General features: G+C 31.9%; 1 pseudogene; it reads right to left on the bottom strand.

Annotated features, from left to right (window-relative positions):
* Positions 1-258: 258 nt before the first annotated feature.
* On the bottom strand, positions 259-2,530 carry LOC114716904 (protein DETOXIFICATION 14-like; annotated as a pseudogene).
* Positions 2,531-12,490: the final 9,960 nt, after the last annotated feature.

Raw genomic sequence — 12,490 nt, 5'->3', positions numbered from 1 at the left:
GATTTTCTTATCTAACCAACACATTTTAGCCGAAAAATAAAAACGCAAGTAAAATTTGTACGAGAAAGAAAAAAAAAATGGAAAATTGATTTTGACAAGTTTATTAACAACATTATATTATTCCATTGAAGCTTGTGCTTGTGGCCTTGGATTCAACTTTCAATCTCACACGTTGTAGTTCTAAAGCTTCATCCCCCATTTTCATATAATCTCCAAACATCTCACTTTACCCAAATTAAATGGCCTTAAAATTAAGTACTACACTCTTGTTGCCGAAGTCAAAATATTTTCCTCTTCTTCTTCCTCCAGTGTTCTCTGCAATATCCTCTCCCTAGCCTGTCTTGCCTGCAAATTCAAACTCTTTCACAATGAGAACATTTCAAATAAGCACTATTTAAAAGTTCAAAAGTTTGCTGCAGAATCTTAATTGCTAAAAAATAAAAGGTCAATTAAGCTTCAAATTTCAAGATAAATTGATGTATTCTTTTGAAAGTAATATAATCAAGAAGAAAACAAACCTCTTTTATCCAATCTGTATTACTGATTATGATAAATAGCACAATCACTTGGCAGATTGTACCAGTCGTTATTCCAAGCCAAAGGCCTTTTCCTCTCATGCCTACCCAGAAACCCAATATTGCAGCCAGTGGAATGCCAACCACATAATAAGATCCAAAATTCACATATGCCCCTATGTGCTGCCACCCACTTCCCCTGGCAATCCCTATTTAGACAAGAAACAAGATTTCCAAGAACAACAAAATCTGAGTTTGATTGTAATAAGAATATACTTTTGTTGGGAATATAGTATTGGAATGAAATATTTTATATATACCTGTAAGGGTACCTTGTAAGGAGTCCACAAAAACAGACATAACTAACAGAGGAGCTATGTCTTTCACGTAATGTATCACTTCAGGCTCATTGCTAAAAACATTACCCAAAACATTACGGCTCACAAAAACGATTGAGCTCACTAAAAGAGCCTCACACGTTGCTAGAATCCTAGAACATAAGGCAGATGCTCGCGCCGATTCTGGACTTCCAGCTCCTAATGCATTTGAAACTCTTGTGCTGAATAATAATATCGTCCACAAGAATCACCCATGAGAAAGAATTGATTTAAGTGAACATCTAGGAAGCCACACTATTTATATATAAATCATTATATCCATAGGATTGGAGATAACATTTATAAATGAAAACATATAAATAGATTGACTGATCGATGTTATGTGATGCAAACCTGGCTGCTGAACCAATCGATTCTGGTATGGAATAGATTGTAACATTCATTGATACACTGGTCATAAGATTCAAATTTGTATAGAGAAATAGTTAGCATTAAATCATTATTGGAGTGCAATCAAAACTAGTTATGATGGATTTTAGAAACAGAAAAGTTTAGAAAAAGCATAAATACCAAACAGCTAAGATTGACGTTTCAAGCTCTGGGTTTGGCCTTAGAAGACCAGCGAGCAATGTCGTCACTTCATATGACCACCATTGGAGGCTGAAATATTTAGTCATCGGTATCAATATATCAATATTCGAGGTATAATGTAAAATATATAGGAAGTCATAATTGTTATGTGGATTAGCCAGAAGAGTACCAAGCCATTATAGCTGAAGGAATAGCGAAGCGAAAGAACTCTCCAATGCCTTGGAAAAGCTCCATAGATATAGGAGTCCGAGTCTTTGCACAAGAATCAGAGAATTTCATATATAACGCAAGCAAGATCACATTCAACCAATATGAAATACCAATGGCAAACGCTCCGCCAAAACGACCCATTCCAGATTTAAAAACCATTGTCCAACAGAAAACTATGTGGAAGCAGATGATAAATGAAGAAGAGAGAACAAGAGGGGTGATCAAGCTCTGCATAAGATAGTATCGAACTAGGGCTTGAAGTATTGCATACCCAAAGAGCGCGGAATCAAACAACCGCAAATTCGCCTGCTTCATGTGCAATTAAAGGATCTTGACCAAGTAAAACCAGCAGCTTCCCCAAGTTTAGCCACAACACACACAGAGGAAGACAACATAAAATAAGACAAAAGATGCCCGTTTGAATTTGAACACCAAACTTCTTATATTGTTTAGCTCCATAGTCTTGCCCACATAATGTTTCAAGTGCAGAAGCCAATCCAAACTGTTATATAAAAGTACAAATTACAAAATCCAAAATGCAAATATTAGCTATCAAGCAAAAGTACAAAGCCCCACAATACAAGATAAAGTTGTTACTCTTAAGTAAAACAATAAGTGACTTACGATGACGCTAAAGCCAGTGACAGCACAAAGTGAAATGGCAACACCAGTGCTAGATTGAGCAAGTTTTCCCAAGTGACCCACCATCATCAAAGCGATGGTTTGCAGAAAGAAGGTTGACGCATTCACAGCCACCATAGGCCCTGCTACACAACAAACTGCTTTCACTTCTTGAGCAAACGCACGCCATGTTATGGGTAGATGATCCTCTTCATTCACCAGCTTTGTGTTTTTCTCCAAGAGTCCCTTTTCCATTTTCCTTCCTCTGCCTCGCCCACAAGCACTCCTATAATAAGATCTTCAATGTTGAAATACTATAAAAGTGTTAACATATTAATGATTAAGATAATAAAACTTTTGGGGTGCTTTTAGTTTTACTTAATTATCAATTTAGCCTCTAAAATTTAATTTCTGTCAATCAAGCTATAAATACGCCCTTGCGGTGTCATTGCAAAAATGACTGATTATTGAACCATATCAGAATTGTGCCTAACTTTCAAAAGCTGGTATAACAAATTAATATATTTTTAACTTTGTATATCAATAAATTAAATTGAAACATTTTATAGAAAACATATTTGAAGACACTACCGAGTAGGTAGTATATTAAAACTATGCAACTACAATAGGATACTGTTTAAATAATGCCATATTTGATTGGATGATGTGGTTTGGTGCGCTATGTTGGTCTTATTTACGCAACAAGGCATGTCAGTAATTTTTTTGTCGCTAGTTCCCTTTTATTACGTAGGTAAAGCTAAAAATTTATTAAATATTTAAGGTTGGAGTAATGAACCGTAGTTCTAATAGAACATCTAAAAATTCACTTATAAGAAGCATCATCAAAAGGGTACAATAACATGTAGAGATCATCAATACAAGAGATTCTGATTGCGTGCATGGACAATCTACTCCATGGACGGAGTAAGAAGAGTCTAACAGCACGCATTTTGGGATATAGACACACACGTGCAAATGAAATTAGGGTCAAACTGGACAGTTTAGCAAAAGTTTAAACGTGGAGAATTTTTGGTTTTTTTTTGGGGGGTTATAAATTAAATAAAAGGGTTAATAAATTAATAAGCAACTCATCTTTCAAAAGAATAAATAAAGAAAAATATTTGTAGGTCCCACATAAAAAATTAAATATAAGTAGATCCAAAATTTTTATATTGGGTGAAGTTATAATTTTTTACCCTTTATCTTATTTCTTAAATGTGTTCAACACCCTGATCTATTTAATGGTGCAATTTTATCCATAACAGATTAGAGTAAACTTGCACCAAAACAATCATGCGTCAAATCATACAACTAAAAAATTTGAGATATTGGGTGCACCTAAGAAATAAGATCATAAATAAAATTACACCTTTATCTTTTTATATTTTACAGAACGAACTTATATAATTATAATTATTTGACTTGCACCATTTACAAATTAATCAAATTTAATAATTTATGTTTACAAGTGAAATTTCAATATTTACAAGTTATCATTTGCAAGTTAAACTTGTAAAAACAGTTGAATTTCTCATGACTTATTAGTATATTTAATTTTCCCAAAGAAATAAAGTCGTTCCACTCCCAAAACGCATGCCGTTTCACTTCCTGATAAAAGCCACACAGTAGCCATAATTAATGCGAACCAGACTCAAATTCAAAAGAACATGCCAGTGACATTCATTCACTAGTTTATCATGAGCTTAAAAAACTTAGCATTAAGTCCTTTACTTCTGCTCTTTTAGACTTAAAAAAAAATAACTTTCAACAATGATTTTAAACAATGACACAAAATGTCACCGCTAAAAGTTGAAAGTATAACTTTCAATGGTGATATTAAGAGCTGCCGCTTAAAATCTTACTTTTAATGTCAACCATAAATATCACCGTTGAAAGTATACTTCAAATGACAAAATAGAGTCACCACTAAAGATTAATTTTCAAAAGTAAGACTTTCGATTGTGATGCTTAATATTGCCACTGAAAGAAGAAGTCTTTAGCGATGACTTTTTGTCACTACTGAAGCACCTTTCAGCAGCAACATTTTTGATCGCCTTTAAAGGGTAGTTTTAGTGGCAACTTTTTATCACCGTTGAATGTCTATTTTAACTTTTTGTTATTATTTTAAGTTTTTTTAATTAAAAAATCATATTTAGACAATAGTTTTATTTATTAATATGATTTGTTATAACAAAATAAAATATTTTTACATGTTGTTTTGTTAGATAGACAAAGAGAGAAGGAGAGGGTTAGAGAAATAATATTGTGTGTAAAGGTAAGAGGGAGGGAAAGAAGAAAGAACAAGTGTATGTATGAAAGTGAGATATTCTAATTATGTGTGTGTGAAAAAGTTAAATAATCATGATAAAATTTATAATTAAATTTTATTATTTTTTATATATTATATTTTCATATTTGAGAATTATAAATATAAATATTAAAATAAACAATACAATGGCTTAAATAATTAGAAATAAAAAATATAACAAATAATATTGTATGAATTATATTTTTTATACAAAATGCATATTATAAATAAATATTTTAATCAGATAAGAAAATCAAATATAAATATTTAATAATAGTGTTATTATTTAACAATAATTAATAAAATAATCCTCTGGTCTTATTTATAAGTCACTTCCAACATGTTTCCCACAAATTAAGAAAAACCTTAAACTTCATTACTCTTATTTAAAATTCAACAACTTTTCAACTTTAGTCCTATTTAATATACATTATACCTCAAGTAAATAAAGTGAACACAATAATAAATGGAGGATAAAATTGGATATCGATACAAAAAATTTCTCTAAATATCCTATAAATAAAACCAAAAAATTTCTTCTCTCTCTACCTTAAAAATAGAACCAGAGGAGTAGCATTTAGTAGCGACTTTTTAGGGTTGCCAAAGCACCTTTCAGCAGCAATAATTACTACTTAATTAAAAAGAAAGGACACAGAAGGAGGAGGTCAAGAGTTCAAGCCATGGAAGGGTCATATTTATGGTGATAATATCCAGTTGGGATGTGACGCGTTGAGCTGTAGACATGTGGCATAGGCGAGGTGGCGAGTGACGTGGCGGCACCTAGCGGGCAACTGGCAATGACGTGGCAGCAATCGATGGCCAGCTAGTGATAATGTGGCAGTGGTCAACAGTAGTCCTATTTTCTCTAGTGACACAAAAGTCGCCACTGAAATGGTCTTTAGTGGCAACCTTTGCGTTGCCGCTAAAAGGTCATTCAGCGGTGATTTTTTTGTTGCCACTAAAAGATTATTTAACGGCAACTATTGTGTCATCATTGAAAAGTCTTTTTGCAGTGGCTTTGTTTATTGCCGCTGAAAAGTTTCAGTGACAGTCGCTACGATAACAACTTGACTGTCACCGCTGAAACCTTTTAGCAGCAACTTTTGTTAGTACTAAAAGTCAATTTTGTAGTGTTTAATAGCTTTCACCCATTTGTATATAAAGCAATAATAAGTACTTCATCCACAAGTATTTCTCTTCCCCACAGTAAGCAATACTACTAACATTTCATAATCCGCCAAAGCTCCTCTTTCACAATCATGTTAGTAAGTGTGTGTGTTTGTATATTTATAGAGAGAGAAAGACTGTAGTGCCTGGTTATATATATAAGCAAGCTAAGAATGCATGTCCTAGTGTTGAAGTTCAAAGCTGTAATCTAATGCAAGAAACTTTCTGATTCCATAGTGGGAGAAAGGGATAGAGAGACGCAAAGTTTTCTAAATGTGAAGAATATGAAATTACCACAAATAAGCTTCTGATCGATAGTGTGATCTTGAAGATAATGATCCCTAGCCAATCCTTTGAAGCAGCTCGGCAGCTCTGAAAATGAGTTTAGAGAGTGATGAGGGAGATGAAGATGAACAGATGGGAAGGATATATACACACACACACATGCAATGGCGCGAAGAAATGTAGTTTTAAAGGTCAATAGAGATCTAATCTACCGCATTGAGGAATGATGAAGCTGTCCTATAAGCACATTGTTAACTCCTTTAATTAATTAGTATCACCCCCAGTCCCCCACCCATCAGACAATTAAAAATAAGCCATGTGTTTCTTAATTTTATCATATAATTTTGTTCACATTACTTTTGTATATGTGAAATATCCCTTTAACCTTTTGGGGGGGAGGAATTATGAGTAAACCTAACCTTATAGGATGAGTTATTTATATTTTAATAAAGGGATGGAATATATAAACTGATAAAGTATAATTCGGCAGATCACCGGAGATTCCTCAAATCACACTCACGTGATATTCTCTGATAACATTCCTAGTTTCATCGATCAACGAGATCATCAGATTAAAAACATCCTTTACTGAAACAGTCCCTAATTTTGCGCTGTTTCTATATATTAATGCTGTAATAATATTCGTTTGCTTCTGCTTCCTTTCTTTTAACATACTTATTTAACAACTAGCTGGTGTCCTTGATGAGTCGGGTTGTTTTAATTAGAATTTTTTCATTATAAAAATTTAAATTAAATTAGGAATTTAATTATTGCCCTCTCTCACGTCTAGAGTATGTTTAGAGAGGGTTTCTTAAAATATGAGAAGTTACGCGTTTTTAATATATATATATATATATATATATATAGTCATTCTAATGTTATAAATAAGGGGTGTCTCCCTCAGTCACTATTATCAAACTCGCAAGGTAACTCTTCAAGTTTAACATTTGATGTTTCTACCTCATAAAATCGTGTCAATCTGTACTTATAAACTTGTGTTAACTATAAATTTAGCTAAACTCACAAGTTAACTCTCCAAGTTTATCATTTTTATGAGTTGAGTGAGTCAAACATGTATTGGATAGAATTTAATTTACAGAATGTGTAAGAAGACCCGGTCCCCAAAAAAAAATAAAAATTAAAAGACAAAAGCTAATATTAATACAATCTTTAAATTTAATAGAAATTTCTATGTTGAGTATAATAAAATATGAATATTAATGAATTTAGTTTTAAGAATTTAATACTTTTTCATAATATTTCTTTATTTTTAAAAGGAATCTTTTTATAGGACTCTCCTATTAAGTTTGCATGTTGAATATTTTATTTTTTTAATTTACAGTGTAATTTATTTTTATTAAAAAAATATTTCAATGACTTGAATTTGAAATATATTTAAACCAAATCGTTGCCATGTTTTGCATAGTAATCATCTAATCCCATGCTTTTAATAACTATTTATTGAAAAAAATAAGTTCATAAATTTTTATGAGTTTATGATTCGAGTTCATAATATGAATCTAAGTTCTTATCACAAATTTGTTTAAATTTATGAGTTTCACAACCTTGTCCTTAGTTTTTCTCGCCTTAACTGTTGAGTTTTTCTGCTCTCCTTTTTCACTTTCTTTTTGTAGGTGTATCTATTGTGTCACCCTACTGCGCTTTATTCTTTTTGGTCGTCTGGTAGCTGGCCTGGCTGTCTTCCACTTGGAAAGTAACATCATGTAAAATGATAGAAGACATAGAGCATGATGCCTATAAATCATAAGAGCATGATGCCTATAAATCATATACATTGTGTAAAATCGAACTTTTCATAAAACTATAATATTAACTAGATGTCTTTCTTGCTTGGATACACCATATATTCTTTTAACTTTTTGACCATTAACAGATTTGTTTTGGAGGGAGCAGGGGGTCGTTGTACCCATGATGACCCACTTCTCGCTTCATGAAATTAAAGAGGGAAAAGGGAAGGGAGGGCCATTGGCAGATGAAGAAAGGGCAGTAGCTAGGCAAAAGCAAAACAAGAAAGCAACGTGTCGAAGGCTAATGGAAGAAGAGAAGAAAGAATCACATGGGAAGGTTCATAAAGCAAATGAGTTGGGTTGTTCGTATTGATCGATTAATTCTTAAGTGGTGAGTGATTGAAACTAAATATAGAAAGGAGGAAGGAAAAAGTAATTAACTGTACTGGTGTTTGGTATTTTATTAGAATGGCTATATAAAGAAATAAGAATGGGAATATGAAATGAAAATTGGAGTGAGAGTGAAAGTGAAATGAGGAAACCATACTCCCCATGTTTCTAAATGTAAAGTAGGGATAACTAATTTGAAAAATTAATCAAAATTAATTCAGTTATTTATTTAAAAAAATGTGGACTGATTTATCTACAATATTCCCTTTTGATAATTTATATTGAAAACTACTACTGTTAATGAAAAACCCCACAATATGTGTAATTAAAAGTGGATTAAAATCTTATATTTATAACTAAAGTAAAAAATTTATTAGTTCTTATATTTGCGATCGAATGGAGTATTTTGTATGCATCAAAAGTAATGCTTGGTATGATGGAAGTATAAAAGAAATAGAAATGAATACGGTGAAAATGATTAAAACATTCTCAGAATGTGTTTGGATAGACGGATTTTGATTTTAGATTTAAAACGTCAGATTTAAAATATTTTTTCTGGATAGTATAAAAATTTCAAGTTCAAATACTTTGAAATTCTGGGTAAGGGTGTGCACTTAAAATAACTAGGTTAGAGTGTGCGCTTAAAATAACTAGGCTGGAGTTCAGTTAAAAAATAACTAGGTTAGAGTATGGATTTGAGATTCCAAAGACTTTGCAGCAATAAAAGTTACCTCGATTTCGATTATAAATCCAAATCCATAAAATTTTTGTCTAACCACGTAAATCGTAATAGATTTGGCCCAGATCCAAAGTCAAATATTGATATTCCTTAATCCAAACACAATATTATCTTAGAAGGTGTAGCAGAAAAATAATAGAAGTACTCGATACTAAATATAAGATTTAGATAACTAATTTATAAATATTAATTAAAAAATTAGTCAAATTAGTTATTTACAATAAATACTTTTTTTCTAAAATACCCTCGTTAATCATGCACATTAGAATAAAAACCCTTTAACATATGTAATCATATAGGGATTACTTTGAAAATAAATAAATAAATGTAGGAAACAAATATGTTAGGATCCTCATTTAGTGCTCATCATAATGAGCACTACGTGACGCTGTGATAGTCTCTGGACATTCAAATTTTAATATGACTAGTTTACATTTAAAATTTTTAATATGTAATTTTTTAATGATGAATTTATTTTAAAAAGAAGTTTTCATTATAAAATTATCTTCATTTTGAATTCTATATCTATTAAAATAAAAAATTAATTGAAATATATTAAAAAAAGTCAAATTTAATCTAAATCATGCAAAAGCCAATTTGAATTGTCTAAAGTAAGATTAGTACTTCATACTCATCAATGTGATAAGCGTGAAATGTGCTTCCATAATTATGGGGACATGTTGATATACCCCACAGGGTTTTCCATAGGTCTTGTTAGGAAAGAGAATTTGGCTCAAAATGTTTCCATGGAATGAGGCAAGAAATGATTCTAAATTATGCCAAACTTTCCCCCTTTTCTCCCGTTTCCTTTGCTTTACAATCTTTTCCTTCAAGCCAAACACACAACATAAAAGGTCAAAGGTGAAGTTATGTTCTCCAGCTTTGATGGAGGGAGCGAGCAGCTCTGTGATTAGCTAAAGCTAATTAAGGCTCATCCTTATAGGCGTATTATAAAAGTCATGACAACTTAACACTTTTCTTTAGTTGAAGGGTCTTATCTCTTATCACAAGGAAATGAGTTTGGTCATTTGAAGTAAAGACAAAGTCCATGTGAGGATTTACCAACCCACCACTTGATTATTCCCAACCAACCAAAACCTAATACTAATAAAACTCCATCATTTAAAATCTATTTATTTAAGTTTGGCTCTTTACTTTGATCCTTAATATTAGTGTTTTTCCATCACTTGCATGCATGCACCTGCCACTGCAAGGGTGTAATTTTAATGACAAATCACAGCATTAATAAATTAATAGTAGCAGCAGAAACGGCTCGGAGATCTGCCATATGTACTGCTTCAACTGAGCAGAAAGCGATAGATTGGTGAGTCATAAATAATAATGTTACCCAGCTCATAAAAACAAAAATAATAATGGTATTCTCATAAGGAACCCTACGGACAATGATTTATGTATGCCCTGTCTAACGAACAAAGCCGTCATTATATGACTTTGCAGTGTTGGACTGCCACTTAACTTCACATGGCTCTCAATGAATTGATTTATTAGACTACAGATTCCAAAACTCTCTCTCTCTCTCTCTCTCTCTCTCTCTCTCTTAACTCTTTCCACACCGACTTTTAAACCCAAATAAGGTGGTTATTAAAACTCAATTATTGAGATGCATGGATTGTTCATATCATTAATTAAACTGGTGAATTAGATTTTTAATATTTCTGGTTAAGGGTATTTAATAGATCTATCAGGTTATATTTTATACTCCTCTGGTCTTATTTATAAGACAGATAGAGGATATATTTTTTGATTCTATTTATAAGACACTGAAAGAAATTTTTTGTATAAATATACAATTTTATCCTCTATTTATTATTGTGTTAAATTTATTTACATGAGGTATAATGTATAGTAAATAGGGCTAAAGTTGGAAAGTTGTTGAGTTTTAAATGAAAATTAATGAAGTTTAAGTTTTTTTTTAATATGTGTGAACATGTTAAAAGTGACTCAGAACCAGAAGATTATTTTGTTTCCTCTTGCTAAGTTTGAAATGACATTATTTAATGTAATTCACTCTTAAATTAATGTTTTTTTACTTAACTACTATTCTTTAATTTGATGGTTATGTATGAATATTTCTTTAAATTTGAATTGTGATTGAGTTGATCTTTGCTTTGTTAGTGACAGTCTCACCCAAGAAGGGGGTGAATTGGATGAGTTATAAAAATTTTAATCGAATTGAAACAACAAACTTAATAAAAATAGAGAGCTTAGAGTTAGAAAGATTTCACCGCAGATCAAAGACACCGTATTTATACTGGTTCGGTCTTAACCACTTGATCTACGTCCAATCCTCAGAAGACCTCTGAGATTTCCACAATGATCCAAGATTAACCAGGCTCCTGGTGCCTCAATACAGCAATTAATTTTCTCAATCACTCCCCCTTACTACCCGTAAGGTTACAAACCCACTCAAGAGTCCACATTCTTGAGTTACACTCTGAAAGTGATTAAAGATGGTGTATTGGTCTCTCTCACAGAGTAAATAACTATGAAACACTGAAGCTCGATGAAGGAGAAAACAGAGTATTGAATGCAATAGTAAGAGTTTTTGCAGAAGTTAGCTCGTGTATTCAATCCTACATTCAATACTTTTTCGCTCCTTTTATAGTTGCAAAAGTTTAATAACCGTTAGACAGAAGAGCTTCTAGCCGTTGAGAGTTCGGTTGCGTGTTTTCCCAATTACAATGGTATTCACCATTAATACTTTTGACATGGTAGGTTACATGCTACTTAAATAATCGTTGAACTTGCTTCATATTCTGTATCAATACTTCAATCTAATGAGTTTTTCCTTCAGAATGAAATTTAAGAAGATAACTAATCAAATGATAATAATATTCGTATGGTAGATGAGAAGGGAATCATTCAAACATCAGATCTAATAACTATGAATTGAACATCCTTAATCGAAGTCATGATCGATAACTGGTTTATCGGTTATGTTATCGATTAATTAAGATGAAAGATTTGGAAACAGATAACTATATTTATCGATCAAGTTATGGATTAACTCATGATCAATCAAGTGATCGATAAATGAGAAGAGTGACTTGAGTAAGATCATCTAGAGAAAAGGCTCAAGGTCATTTATGATTTTGAATCCCTTAAAATACATAATTAAGATAAACAGTAAGGCTGAGAAAAGCTCGAAGAGAAATGTTCAGAAGATTTTTGAATTTCATCGTAGCTTCTTGTTATTGAAAGAGCTGGACCATTGATCGAATAATTGATCAAAAAAAGTTTGATTGATCAGCTTATCGATAAAGTTAAGCAAGAGAGAATTTGATTTTCAAGGCACTTTGATCGAATACTTTATCGATAAATGGATGATAGAAAATTTGATCGATAAAAGGAGGTTTAACAAAGATTTTTACAAAGAGCATAAATCTTAAGATGATCGAGTAAGTGATCGGTCAAAGATTGAGCGATCACGTGATCGATAAAATTGTAGTCGAGAAACTTAGTTCTGAAATGCCAGGAACATGTTTGATCGATCATGTTATGTGAAAACAAAATATTCAGAAAGTTAGATGATCAATCATTTCATCAATAAATCAATG

The sequence above is a fragment of the Neltuma alba genome, unplaced genomic scaffold (genome assembly GCF_004799145.2).
Source record: "Neltuma alba isolate B1F8T4 unplaced genomic scaffold, ASM479914v2 tig00011698_pilon, whole genome shotgun sequence".
In the NCBI taxonomy this organism is placed as follows: Eukaryota; Viridiplantae; Streptophyta; class Magnoliopsida; order Fabales; family Fabaceae; genus Neltuma; species Neltuma alba.
Note: the sequence above shows the minus strand (reverse complement) of the source record. Positions and strands in the feature narration are given on the sequence as shown.